The sequence below is a fragment of the Schistocerca cancellata genome, chromosome 5, assembly GCF_023864275.1.
Source record: "Schistocerca cancellata isolate TAMUIC-IGC-003103 chromosome 5, iqSchCanc2.1, whole genome shotgun sequence".
Lineage (NCBI taxonomy): Eukaryota > Metazoa > Arthropoda > Insecta > Orthoptera > Acrididae > Schistocerca > Schistocerca cancellata.
In genome coordinates this window covers 99813567-99827803 of record NC_064630.1, presented here as the reverse complement: position 1 = coordinate 99827803, position 14237 = coordinate 99813567, and positions in this window count along the sequence as shown.

Sequence of the window (14237 nt, the reverse complement as noted above, 5' to 3'; positions counted from 1 at the left end):
TCTTTTCTCCAAAGGTCTCTAATTTTCATGTAGGCATTATCTATCTTACCCCTTCTGATATATGCCTGTACATCCTTACATTTGTCCTCTAGCCATTCCTGTTTAGCCATTTTGCACTTCCTGTCGATCTCATTTTTGAGATGTTTGTATTCCTTTTTGCCTACCTCATTTACTACATTTTTATATTTTCTCCTTTCATCAATTAAATTCAATATCTGTTCCGTTACCCAAGGATTCTACTAGCCCTCGGCTTTTTACCTACCTGATCCTCTGCTGCCTTCATTATTTCATCTCTCAAAGCTACCCATTCTTCTTCTACCGTATTTCTTCCCCATGTTCGTGTCAGTCATTCCCTAATGCTCTCTCTGAAACTCTCTAAAACCTCTGGTTCTTTCAGTTTATCCACGTCCGATCTTCTTAATTTCCCACCTCTTTGCAGTTTTACTCTAGTTTTCATAACGAATAGATTGTGGTCAGAGTCCACATCTGCCTCTGGAAAAGTCTCAAAGTTTAAAATCTGGTTCCTAATTCTCTGTCTTACCATTATGTAATCTGTCTGAAACGTTACAGCGTCTCCAGGCCTCTTCCATGTATACAACCTTCTTTCACGATTCTTAAACCAAGTGTTAGCTATGATCAAGTTGTGCTCTGTGCAGAATTCTTCCAGGCGGCACCCTCTTTCATTCCTTAATCCCATCCCATATTCACCTACTACGTTTCCTTCTCTTCCTTTTCCTGCTATCGAGTTCCAGTGACCCATGACAATTAAATTTTCGTCTCTCTTCACTATCTGAATAATTTCTTTTGTCTCATCAAACATTTCTTGCATCTGATCATCATCTGCGGAGCTAGTTGGCATATAAACACAGTTAACAACTAAATATAAAATTCATTTTACCATATCTAAACGTTATAATAAGCCTACAGCTACTTACATTCCATGTGTCACGTGGGAACAAATCGATGGTACAGCGTTCCATAGACTATATCGTCACAATCTGCAGCTGCATGGGTAATGTTAGTATTGACTTTTGTTAGTTCATAGTCAGTACAATTTACTTACACTGCCACTTCAGACACAAAGGTCATTTTCATACCAGTTATCATATTAAAATTTTTGTTTCTTAGGTAACTATGACGTAAGAGATATGTATGTGTGAAACTCTCTTCCAATGAAAAAGAGGGCCTGATGGCCGTAATCAGTTCAGGTGAAATAAATAATACCACGAAAGAGTACTGATTTTATCACATGTCTTGGTTTCGTTATCAATGAAAAAAGTAAGAGCATATGGACTATCAGACCAATTGTGTGATTGGATTGAGGAGTTCCTAGATAACAGGACGCAGCATGTCATTCTCAATGGAGAGAAGTCTTCCGAAGTAAGAGTGATTTCAGGTGTGCCACAGGGGAGTGTCATAGGACCGTTGCTATTCGCACTATACATAAATGACCTAGTGGATGACATCGGAAGTTCACTGAGGCTTTTTGCAGATAATGCTGTGGTGTATCGAGAGGTTGTAACAATGGAAAATTGTACTGAAATGCAGGAGGATCTGCAGCGAATTGACGCATGGTGCAGGGAATGGCAATTGAATCTCAATGTAGACAAGTGTAATGTGCTGCGAATACACAGAAAGATAGATCCTTTAGCATTTAGCTACAAAATAGCAGGTCAGCAACTGGAAGCAGTTAATACCATAAATTATCTGGGAGTACGCATTAGGAGTGATTTAAAATGGAATGATCATATAATGTTGATCGTCGGTAAAGCAGATGCCAGACTGAGATTCATTGGAAGAATCCTAAGGAAATGCAATCCGAAAACGATGGAAATAGGTTACAGTACGCTTGTTCGCCCACTGCTTGAATACTGCTCAGCAGTGTGGGATCCGTACCGGATAGGATTGATAGAAGATATATAGAAGATCCAACGGAGAGCAGCGCGCTTCGTTACAGGATCATTTAGTAATCGCGAAAGCGTTACGGAGATGATAGATAAACTCCAGTGGAAGACTCTACAGGAGAGACGCTCAGTAGCTCGGTACGGGCTTTTGTCAAAGTTTCGAGAACATAACTTCACCGAAGAGTCAAGCAGTATATTGCTCCCTCCTACGTATATCTCGCGAAGAGACCATGAGGATAAAATCAGAGAGATTAGAGCCCACACAGAGGCATACCGACAATCCTTCTTTCCACGAACAATACGAGACTGGAATAGAAGGGAGAACCGATAGAGGTACTCAAGGTACCCTCCGCCACACACCGTCAGGTGGCTTGCGGAGTATGGATGTAGATGTAGATGTAGAAACGTAATGCCAGCCTCTCTGGCGCCTTTATCTTTCCTAAAGGTAGACCGCACGCAGTCCGTGTTGACGAGCATCGCTATCTCTAGATCGCAAGTCCCATGTTCGATTCCCGTCCGGATCAAATATTTCCTTCAGTTGGGGAGCGGGTGTTTGCGCTGCCGCCGCCAGTTCATCTCTTCTTCATCACAAAGTCGCACAAGTCGCCGAAGAGGAATCAAATAGAGAACAGACGAACGAACAATCCCAAACGTGGTCTTCAGAAAAGTAATGTCACAGATCATTTCAAGCTAACCTGGTCGTTTTGTAACACATTTGCTCGCCCGCTCCTCTGGCTATGCGAATCGGGTAGTCGTTTCGAGACCGTTCACCCTTGTAGCCTGACCGTTAGGCCGAACAATAGGCGCGCATCATTGCTATTCGCAGAACACGTGTCGCTAGGTGGCGGCCCGCCGCGGGGAGACAGAATCCGGCGCTGGGCCGTCTGGAGCTGTCAGCTGCCGTGACAGCCCGCCCTCGGCGACGGGAGGGTTTCATATGCAGACGCGGTGCCCGGGCTGAGCTAGCGCGACGTGAGGCGCCTCTTAAATTCACGGACTCGCGTATGGATTCCATGAGTCGCGGCTACCGGAACAGACCCACTGCTGCTAACCGTACGCTGGGTCATCGGAATTTTCCACGATTTTTGCCACTGCTAAGGTCCATGTGTGGTTTTCTCAAACGTACAATGTGTAAGATGAGAGGCAGCAGTGCCGCATGATAATACATATCACAGCTCAGGCACCATCTGGTGGAACATGTGCATTGTGGCAAATTTCGCCAGTAATTTTCCGACGAGAGTGAGAGAAGAGTGATTTAGAAAAAAATACGTTCAAATGGTTCAAATGGCTCTGAGCACTATGGGACTTAACTTCTGAGGTCATCAGTCCCCTAGAACTTACAACTACTTAAACCTAACTAACCTAAGGACATCAAACACATCCATGCCCGAGGCAGGATTCGAACCTGGGACCGTTGCGGAAGAAATAGGTGTCACAGTGAAACCGCTATACTTTAATCAAGATAAAATTTGACTGTGTATTTTGAAAGGAAAATTAGAAACTGGTGTAAAAAAGAAAAAAAATAACATTTGAGTAACGCAGTGTCGAAAAGGAAGCTGTAGTAAATACAGGGAGTAACAAAATAATGTATACGCTCTTTGAAGGAGAATATCTCTTTAATTAAAGGAGACAGAAATACAATTTTTATGGGTAATAATTTAGGAGGCGGTGAAAAACATAACAATGATTTCTTTTGTTTCACGATTGTCAGCAAACATGGCGTTATCGTTTGAACAACGGAAGTGGGTGCCAAAGTGTTACTGGAAAACAGAGAATGTGAGTGCGGTAGGCCCATGTTGGAGAATTGAATTTGGAACACCACCACCGACAAGAGTAACAATTACAAGAATCAGAGATAGGTTTGAAGTCGAAGGAACAGTGCACGATATGAAGAAGGGGCATGACTCTTCCTGGCAGATTAAAACTGTATGCTCGACCGAGACTCGAACTCGGGACCTTTGCCTTTCGCGGGCACTTGGTCCCACGTTGTTCTTGCCGTCAACACATCGGAGTACTTTTGTCGATCTCGTTTACCAGTTTGCGCCCTCCTTCTGCGCTCACTGGAGGTACACTGCGTCCTACGCTCCTCCACCGCGGCGCTGGGGGTCACAGCATAAAGTGTAAGAGTCCTGTTCATTGCATATTTCTTCACCCAGACAGTCATATGTAGTTTCGTCTGGTGTCGCTTTGGCACTGACTTAGGCTTCACCGAACCTAGTCCAACTGCTGTTTGTAAAATGTTATATGGAACATCTTTATTATTTTCTCATATGTACTACTGCGTGTGAAAACTATTATTGGCTTCGGTCTCTTGTTTATTTTCGGTACCACTCCTCATGATGGGCATGTAAGAGTTCGACACCGGTCGTGACTTCAGTTCTGAATAATAAAAAGAACCTTATAACTGAAGCGGCAATTTCAAACTCTACTATCTACACAGAGGTAACTGTACAGTTACATACCAAAGAGCCATGTAGGAAGGACTCTAAACTGAGTGATAACCTTTTGTACCGTAAACTTTTCATGGATACATTCAACTTGTTTATTTTGACCATCCATCGTAGTGGATAGTAAGAAGAGAACCGTGTAATGACATCCAACTATAAATAAATTAGGCTCTGGGTGCAAGGATGGTTTTCAATTAAAGCAATTAAAAACCATCCTTGCAGCGAGAGGCTAATTTATTTGTAATTGCAAATTCAAGCTATTTATTTAATTTTTCCAAATACCTCTCACAATGCGAGCAATCTGGATACGCTAGACTTTTGGATCAGAGAGTCCCTTGATATGCAATTACACTCAGGTGATAATGAATCAAAAGCAGCTGCGTTGTAGAAATGGCGAATTGAGTAATATGGCATGTGACGCGACTGGGAAGTCTTCCAACCCAGTAGGGGTCGTCAGTGCTACAGATGGGTACAGAGTGGCAATACGCACAGTACCACTGCATTTGATGGAGATCAAACTGTCTGGATCCAATGCACGACACACTCCGTCTCTAGGTTCTTGTATCGACAGGGATTTTCACGTGCTACGGAGTATTCTCATGTACATCTATATTCCACAAACCATCTTACGGTGTGCAGCGGAGGGTATCTTTGTACTGACTTTCACTTCCCATTTTCTGTTCTAGTCGAGTATGGTTCGCGGGAAGGTGATTACTGGTAGGCCTCCATGTGGGATGGAATATCTCTAATTTTATCTTCATGGTTCTTTCGCGAGAGGCGGAGGAAGCAGTGTATTGATTGACTCTTCTAGGAACGTACACTCTTGAAGCTTCTGTAGTTTAACAGTAAACCAAAGAAGGGATGCAGAAAGCCTCTCTTGAAGCACCTGCCAGTGGAGCTGGCTGAGCAGCTCACTTATGTTTTTGCTCGTACTAAATGAACGTATTATGAAACGTACTGCTCTTCTTTGTATCTCCTACATTTCCTTTATCTATCTTATCTGGTACGGATTTCATACTGACGAACAAAATATTTGTCGATTGCGATTAATTTTGTGTGGTCGTACCACTTCAAATGGTTCAGTACGAATACTCCCTGATACTTTACGGAAGTAACTGCTTCAATCGTCTTTCTGCAACAGTGATCATACAATAAAGGTGATATCTCTCTGTGGATTAGCAGTAGGTTACATTTGTTTATGCTTAGGGTCAATTGCCACTCCCTGTACCATGCGTCGATCCTCTGCAAGTTTTCCTGCATTTCGCTACAATTTTCTCCCGTTGTGACTTCACTGTGTACAAGAGCATCATCTGCAAAAAGCCTCATACAACATCCGTCATTATCTGCCAGGTCACTTATGTACGTTGTGAAACGTAATGCTCCTATAACATTCCCTTGGGACATGCCAGAAGTTACTTTTACGTTCGAAGACATTCCTCCGTTTAGAAGGACAAGATCTGTTCTATGTTACAGAAACTCTTCACTCCAATCACACAGATGCTTTGATAACCGTGCACACGTACTGTTTTCATCAGGTGGTGGTGCGGATCTATATCGAACACGAGACTTCCTGGCAGATTAAAACTGTGTGACAGACCGACACTCGAACTTGGGTCCTTTGCCTGGTAGAGCACTTACCCGCGAAAGGAAAAGGTCCTGAGTTCGAGGCTCGGTCCGGCACACCGTTTTAATCTGCCAGGAAGTTTCATATCAGCTCACACTCCGCTGCAGAGTGAAAATTTCATTCTGGATATATCGAACACCTTCCGGAAGTAAGTGAACACGGAATATACGTGGGCGCCCGTCTCCACTACTTTGTGGGAGTCGTTGAAGAATAGATAGAGTTGGGTTTCGCACAATAGTTGTTTTCGGAAACCATACTGATTCCTACAGCGGAGATTTTCGGACTTCAGAGATGAAGTAATACGCGAGCATAAATCACGTTCCAAAATTACAGTTTGGTGCGTCTGTTCGATGATCCTTCTTGAAAACTGGAATCTTCTGTGATTTTTTTTCCAATTATTAGAAACGCTTCGCTTTTCTGGAGACATTCGATACACTGCTACTAGAAGAGGGGCAAGTTCTTTCGCATATTCTGTGCAGAATCGAACTGGTGTCTCATCAGATCCAGTGGCCGTTTCTCTGTTGAGACATTCCATTTGCATTTCTATCACGTGGTCACTTGTATCGATTTTATTGTCGATAGTGAATGATTCAAAGTAGGAATTGCAGTGGGATCTTCCTCTGTGAAGCAGTTTTGAAAAAGGACGTTTATTATTAGACCTTCTGTGTCATCCTCTGATTAAGTGTCATTGTGGTCAATGAGTGTCTGGACAGATGCATTAGATCCGTTTACTGATTTACCATAATGCTAAATATTCTTAGGATTTTCTGTCAAGTCAGTTGATAGAGTTTTACATTCGAATTCATTGAAAGTTTCACTCATAGTTCTCCTCAAGCAATTTTTTTTCTGACGTTTTGGCTACTTTAAATTTGCAGGAAGCTCTCTCTGCTTCTCTCTTTTGTAACAAATTTTTAGCAAGATCGGCGAACAACTGTGTGTCTTTTCTGACTCTCACAAATCTGCTCTGTACATACATCTACATCTACATATCTACATAAATACTCCGCAATCCACCATACGGCGCGTGGCGGAGGGTACCTCGTACCACAACTAGCATCTTCTCTCCCTGTTCCACTCCCAAACAGAACGAGGGAAAAATGACTGCCTATATGCCTCTGCACGAGCCCTAATCTCTCTTATCTTATCTTTGTGGTCTTTCAGCGAAATGTAAGTTGGCGGCAGTAAAATTGTAGTGCTGTCAGCCTCAAATGCTGGTTCTCTAAATTTCCTCGGTAGCGATTCACGAAAAGAACGCCTTCTTTGCTCTGGAGACTTCCACCCGAGTTCCTGAAGCATTTCTGTAACACTCGCGTGATGATCAAACATACCAGTAACAAATCTAGCAGCCCGCCTCTGAATTGCTTCTATGTCCTCCCTCAATCCGACCTGATAGGGATCCCAAACGCTCGAGTAGTACTCAAGAATAGGTCGTATTAGTGTTTTATAAGCGGTCTCCTTTACAGATGAACCACATCTTCCCAAAATTCTACCAATGAACCGAAAACGACTATCCGCCTGCCCCACGACTGCCATTACATGCTTGTCCCACTTCATATCGCTCTGCAGTGTTACGCCCAAATATTTAATCGACGTGACTGTGTCAAGCGCTACACTACTAATGGAGTATTCAAACATTACAGGATTCTTTTTCCTATTCATCTGCATTAATTTACATTTATCAATATTTAGAGTTAGCTGCCATTCTTTACACCAATCACAAATCCTTTCCACGTCATCTTGTATCCTCCTACAGTCACTCAACATATGTGCCTAAAGGGTATTGTACGAAGTATTGTACTTTGTCCATTGAAGCTCAACACTTCGTGTTTGACTGTTAGGTAACCTGAAATCTATCATCACTCTTGCCAAACCGAAAGATCCTCCCACTTGTCTTTCTATTTACAGCCGTATTCCGTGGTGTCGTAATGGCCTTATGATCACTGATTCACTGTTCTACATCTATATCTACATATACATTTACATCAGTACCAAGTAAACTACATTACGCTGTTCCATACGCGAATGGCACGTGGGAAGAATGATTGTCGTAAAAAGTATGTATTAACTGTATTGTCTGGAAGTTTCTAGTTGGGGTCACTTCGCGAGACGCTTGTAGGAGGAAGTAATAGTTGTCCGACTTTTCCTCGAAAGTATTCTCCTGAATTTTCAGTAATAAACCTCTCCGTGATGCACATCGAATCTGTCGTAGCATCTACCATTGGAGTTTGTTGAGTATCTCTCCAATGCTCTCGCGCTGACTAAACGATCCCGTGACAGAACGTGCCGCTCTTCGTAGGATTTCCTCTATCTTTTCTATCACTCCTACCTGGTAAGAGTCGCAGATTGACAAACAGTGCTGAAGAATCGGTGGAACGAGCGGCCTGTGAGTCACTCCTTTAGTGGATGGATAAATTTCCTTAAGATTTTTCCTACGAATCTCGATATAGGAGGTGATTTTCACACTGTATTATAGAGGGTGCCATGCGTACCTCGACTGGGTGGGACGACTGCTGAGGCTAGAGTCAACACCCATGGGTAATACATTGAAGAGAGATGACTTCTTGGAATATATCCGGAGCACAGTGAAAAAGTTGTTACTCAGTCGAAAGCTGGACGACAGTATACGATGTGTAGCCACACAGTCCAGAACCACAAGCCAGTTATGGTTTACAGAAATCACAGCTCCACAGGGTCGAGAGGTTCCCAATTATAAATAGAAAGGACACGTTTCTAGACTGAAATTTTCACTCTACAGCGGAGTGTGCGCCGGACCGAGACTCGCTCGAACTCGGGACCTTTGCAAAGGTCCTAAGTTCGAGTATCGGTCCGGCACACAGTTTTAATCTGCCAGAAAGTTTCAGGGCACGTTTATGAGTCCTGTCATTTATCTGACGGCCAAGGGAAACCTCCCTAACACTGTGGAGCGTACCAGGTCGTTGGAACTGCTTCGATTATTTATGGGAGAGTGTTCTCCATTGTCACCGACAAGAATCAAAATTCTGTTTATCTAAATTGCGTGTTTGTATCAGTTGTGTGTTTGTATCACTGTACAGCGTGCCATCGGCTCATAAATATGGGGAACAATGTAGTGAAATACTTTTCAGTAGTTTCATTACTTTCCATTCCCTACTCCTGAAGCGAGACAATGCTGTTTAAGCATACTGAAGAGACAATTTCCAGGTGAGCTCTATTAACTTTCATTCCCTAGCCTTGAAGACAGAGCACGCTGTTCCAGTAGTTACGTACTGAAGACTCAGAAACGCTTCACCCAATTAACTGATGCGCTCTCATTACCTACCCCCGAACCTATTGAAGAGCCAGAGACTTTACAGCCAATTAGCAAGTGACCCCTCATTAGATTTCACTCCTTAGCCCTGAAGGTAAAGCACGCTGTTCGAGTAATTACCTACTGAAGACACAGGGAATTTTCAGCCAATTACTAGGTGAGCTCTAATTACTTTAAATTCCCTTCCCCTGAAGGTAGCAGTTGCTTTTTGAGTATTACTTAGTGAAGAGTCAGGGTCTTTTGAGCCAATTACAACATGAGCTCTGATTAACTTTCAATCCCTACTCCTGAATGTAGAGCATGCTGTTCGAGTAATTATCTGCTGCAGAGACAAACACTTTTAAGCCAGTTACCAGGTGAGCTTTCATTGCCTTTCAATCCCTAAACCTCAAGTAAGAGTGTGCCGTTTGAGTAATTACCTACTGAAGTGTCAGGAAGTTCCAACCAATTATGAGGTATTTTGAATGTTTCTCCAGTCAGTTTGCAGTTGATGGTTAGAGTGCTGTAACCAAAATTTTCAGGTAGTCTGCATAACCAGTTATGCTGGCCACTAATGCGATATATTTATATAGGGATCGTGTCAACCCCTTCTGCATCAACTACAGCCTGAATATGGCGCACAGAAGCACCGAAACTAGTTGCAACAAAATAAATAAAATCATAAAGACAGCTTTAGGCGTTTTATTTTTTCAGAATTGAGGTGGGCTCTCACTACCTTTCATTCTCTGCCAAGAAGGCGGAACATTCTGTTCGAGGAATTACTTACTGAAGAGTCAGTGTCTTTTCGGGAAATTAGTAGATGAGCACTGATTACTTTTTATTCTGTGTCCTTGAAGATAGAGCTCTCTTTTCAAGTAATTACCTATCGAAGAGTCAGGAATTTTTCAGGCAGTTACCAAGTGAGTTCTCATTAACTTCCATTTCATACACCTGAAGCGCATGTTGCTAAGTAATTATCTATTGAAGAGTCATGGATGTTTCTCATCGCATTTTCTTACCCTGAATGTAGCGCATTCTGTTTGAGTAATTACCTGCTGAAGAGACAGGTATTTTTCGGTAATTTATCAGATCTCTTTATCTTTCATTACCTTACCATCAAGGAAGAGTGTCTGTTTGAATAATCATGTACTGAAATGCCTGGCACTTTTCAGCCAATTACCAGGTGATATATTAAACTTTGTTCTTTTATGTTCGACGATGTCATTGCTGGAGATTAAATTTTCGTGTCCAGTTGTCAGATAATCTGAAACCTGTATTTTATCACTCTTGCTAACAAGGAAGAACTTCCTACCTGTTTTTTCTGTTCCTATTTATAGCTGTATTCAGTGATTCTGTGACGGCCTTATGATCACTGATACCCTGTTCTACATCTATATCTACATCCACATCTACATCACTACTCCGCAGTGCACCTGACGTTGTGGCGGAGGGTAAATGTGGTATCACCAAATGGTCCCCCCTTCCCTGATCCGCTCTCGTGTGGTACGTGGGAATAATGACTCTTGGTAAGCTCTATTAGCTCCAGTTTCTCGAAGTTTCTTCTTGTGGTCATTTCACGAGATGTTTATCGGAGAACGTAATAATTTGTCTGACTCTTTCTGGAGAGTACTCTCACGAAGTTTCAATTAAACACCTCGCTGTGCTACATAGCGCCTCTCTTCTAGCGTCTGGAATTTGTTGAGTCTCTCTGTAACGCTCTCGTGCTGACTAAATGATCCTATGACGAAACGCGCTGCTCTTCTTTGGTTCTTGTGTATGGCTTGTATCAGTCCTCCTCGACTGGGAGAACACTTCTGATGCTAGACTCAACAGCCGTGGTTAACGCACAGTGAAAAAGATAGTAATTTCTAAATCGAATATTGGGCCACAGTAAACGATAGACAGTTATATAGTCCAGGACCAACTACAGGTTATGGTTTACAGATGCCACAGCCCCACTGCGCAGAGAGGTTCTTGGAACTGCAATGAAGCAGTTATGAAGTTTCATTCACATATGTTATTCTGAGAAAATTCTATTTGGAGCGCTTCAGAATCTCGTGGAGTTCTTCATGGAAGCGTGTTGCCTTCGCTAAACAAGTTTTCAGGTGTATTTTGGCGTACAGGCTGTATTTTCATATAATCTTTTCCAACCCCTACGTATAAAATGCGGTATCCTATTAATTTATTTTAATCTGTCTTTTCGACAGATTGCTTTCTTCGTCAAACATATCTTCATATTTCATATGATGCCACACGTTCAAGATAATTGTTACCTCTTTCCCATTATCTATCAGTGATTTTCTGTTAATTAAAAGTTGCGTGAAATATGGTGGCACAACATTTTAGTGTCAGAATTATCAGTATCGACATAATTTATTTCCGAAATTTATGAATCGAGAAAAAATTACATCCTTTCAGTGGGAAAATCCGAAGAATGCCAACGGCGCATGCACGTAGCTGCCGGCCGATGTGGCCGAGTGGTTCTAGGCGCTTCAGTCTGAAACCGCGCGACCACTACGGTCGCAGGTTCGAATCCTGCCTCGGGCATGGATGTGTGTTATGTCCTTAGGTTGTTTATGTTTAGGTAGTTATAAGTTCTAGGGGACTGATGACCTCAGATGTTAAGTCTCATAGTGCTCAGAGCCATTTGAACCATTTTGCACGTAGCTATGATAACTAAACAATGTGCATCCAAGATCACTATAGCAACTTCAGATTTCGTTATTTGAAGTTGTGTTTAGATCATGTATTTGTGTTTAGGGAAGAAGAAAATATTGCCTGATGAAACATGCCAATAATAATCCATTTAATTTGTTTTGCAAAATGTCCTAAACATGACGCTGCCCTCATTTATCTGGGGGCTCTATTTTACAGCAAAAAGTAATAGTATTCCACATTAAGATATCAGTTACAGTAATATTATTACAGCTTGTAAGCTTCCAGAGTTCTTTCGGATGCCTTTAGACCCTACCAGAAAGATATAATTGTTGCTGGAAACTTCGCAATAACTGAGCACGAGGGTCGAACTGTGGTGCTTATGCCAATAACTAAGTTGCACTAATGGAAGCTTTTGCAGCGTATAGGGAGAAAAGCGGATACTTAATGCGCCTCTTGAAAGTCTCATAAAACGGCGTACGACGCTCGGCGGCGGCAGTTTAAAGGAATTGCTTCCTGCCGTTTCTCTCCTTCCGCTGCACTTTCTCGTAACAGTGGTGTAGTATCAGATGGAAAAGGAAGCTTTTATGATTCTGTGTGTCTTCTACAGTGACACCAACGGAAGTCATAAGAGAAATCTCTTCTGTAAATGGCGACGTAAAATAGCGAAGAGGCAATCGTGAACAATGGCGGATGCTGGCGAAATCAGTCACAGTCCGGCACAGTCATTGTCGGCGTAAGCATCTAAAAAATTACGATGGGTGTTTGCTGATTAAAATGTTAGGAAAATATTATTAGCGGGGTCGGACAAGGCGCAGTTATTTTCACGAAAATATCACTTGCGTGTAGTTTATTGAAAATTAGTAAAAATTCAGTCTAGAGTCGCGGCCTGCATACCTGGAACGTCAAGTATATCTGACGGTTGTGGGTGGACTTCGAAAACGCCCTCCGCATCAGCAACGTCAAACACTCATACACAATTGAATCTCGTCTTATGCTACGTGAGCTGTCACAGCGCAGCAGTACTGTGCGTTTTGGTTACAGGATAAGTATTTCTGGTGTCAATTTCCATGAAGTCTTCTACTCCATGGAACAGTATCCAACTTCAGTGGTTACAGATGCACTTTGCTCTCATATGCTGTGACATTTTAAGAGACTTTTGACTTTTTTAAAATCATAGCATTACATTTTCTTTGCATGTTTGAGAAACTTATTTGGAAGGCCAAAAGGGTTGTACCCACGTGGCTGACTAAGACTGGATAAGTAGTCTATAAAACATGACACCGTCTACGGACAGGCGTCGAATCAATAAAGTCGGAAAACACTGGTGCATTTGCAGATAGCGACGTCCGGTAGCCTGGCTGTCGGAGTGAAACTGGAATGAATTTTCTAAATTCGCTCTTATAAAGAAATCCACGATGGTGACATTATGTCTATTTTCAGAGGCATTACTGACGTCTAAATTACTTCGACAGAATCGGCAGCTCATTTGGACGGATATTGACACACTTCTACAAGAGGTTTCTAAGCCATAAAAGGAAAAGAAATAAAAATGTATGACCTTTGTCAAACTAATGGTTGGCCACGCCGTTGTAACTACATCATTCCTTCTTCTGCGATAGTAGATCCTTGTATGGTCAATGATTCCTGTTCAGAGTAGCAAGTTGTTTTGCAGCGATTTGTAGAAAGCTTTAGTCATTGTGAAAGCTGGCCATAGAACGACACCAACACAATATGTTTGCAGTTTCGCAAGCATTCTCCGTAAATCTCGACAAAGGTGTGACAAAAGCTCTTTTTATAGTAAAGTACGTTGAAGTTTCCTCCATTTTCACTCACGGGCAGAGAACGAAGAAAATTACTTCTAATATGACGCTGTTGTGGTCTTCAGTCCTGAGACTGGTTTGAAGCAGCTCTCCATGCCAGTAAAGCTGCATGCCCTCAGGAAAAATTACGGCTGTAGTTTCCCCTTGCTTTCAGCCGTTCGCAGTACCAGCATAGCAAGGCCGTTTTGGTTAGTGTTACAAGACCAGATCAGTCAATCATCCAGACTGTTGCCCCTGCAACTTGTAATGTCCCCACAGCAAATACCCTCTACCACGCACCAATTAATCATTTTTAATGAAACCATCCACATTCATTCACTTTGGAAAAGTTATCTGGTCTGATTTTCTCCTAATATATGCGGCGACAACTCGTCGACGCCAAAGTATTTTCTAATGCATTTATTCTTTGAAATAACAGAGATGCATATATGTATTCTCCATGGTTGTTAGAGGGGTAACTAGGACAGCTTCTGGAGTATCTGTTGAGGGATTGACGTGTTTCTGAGATATACATATTCT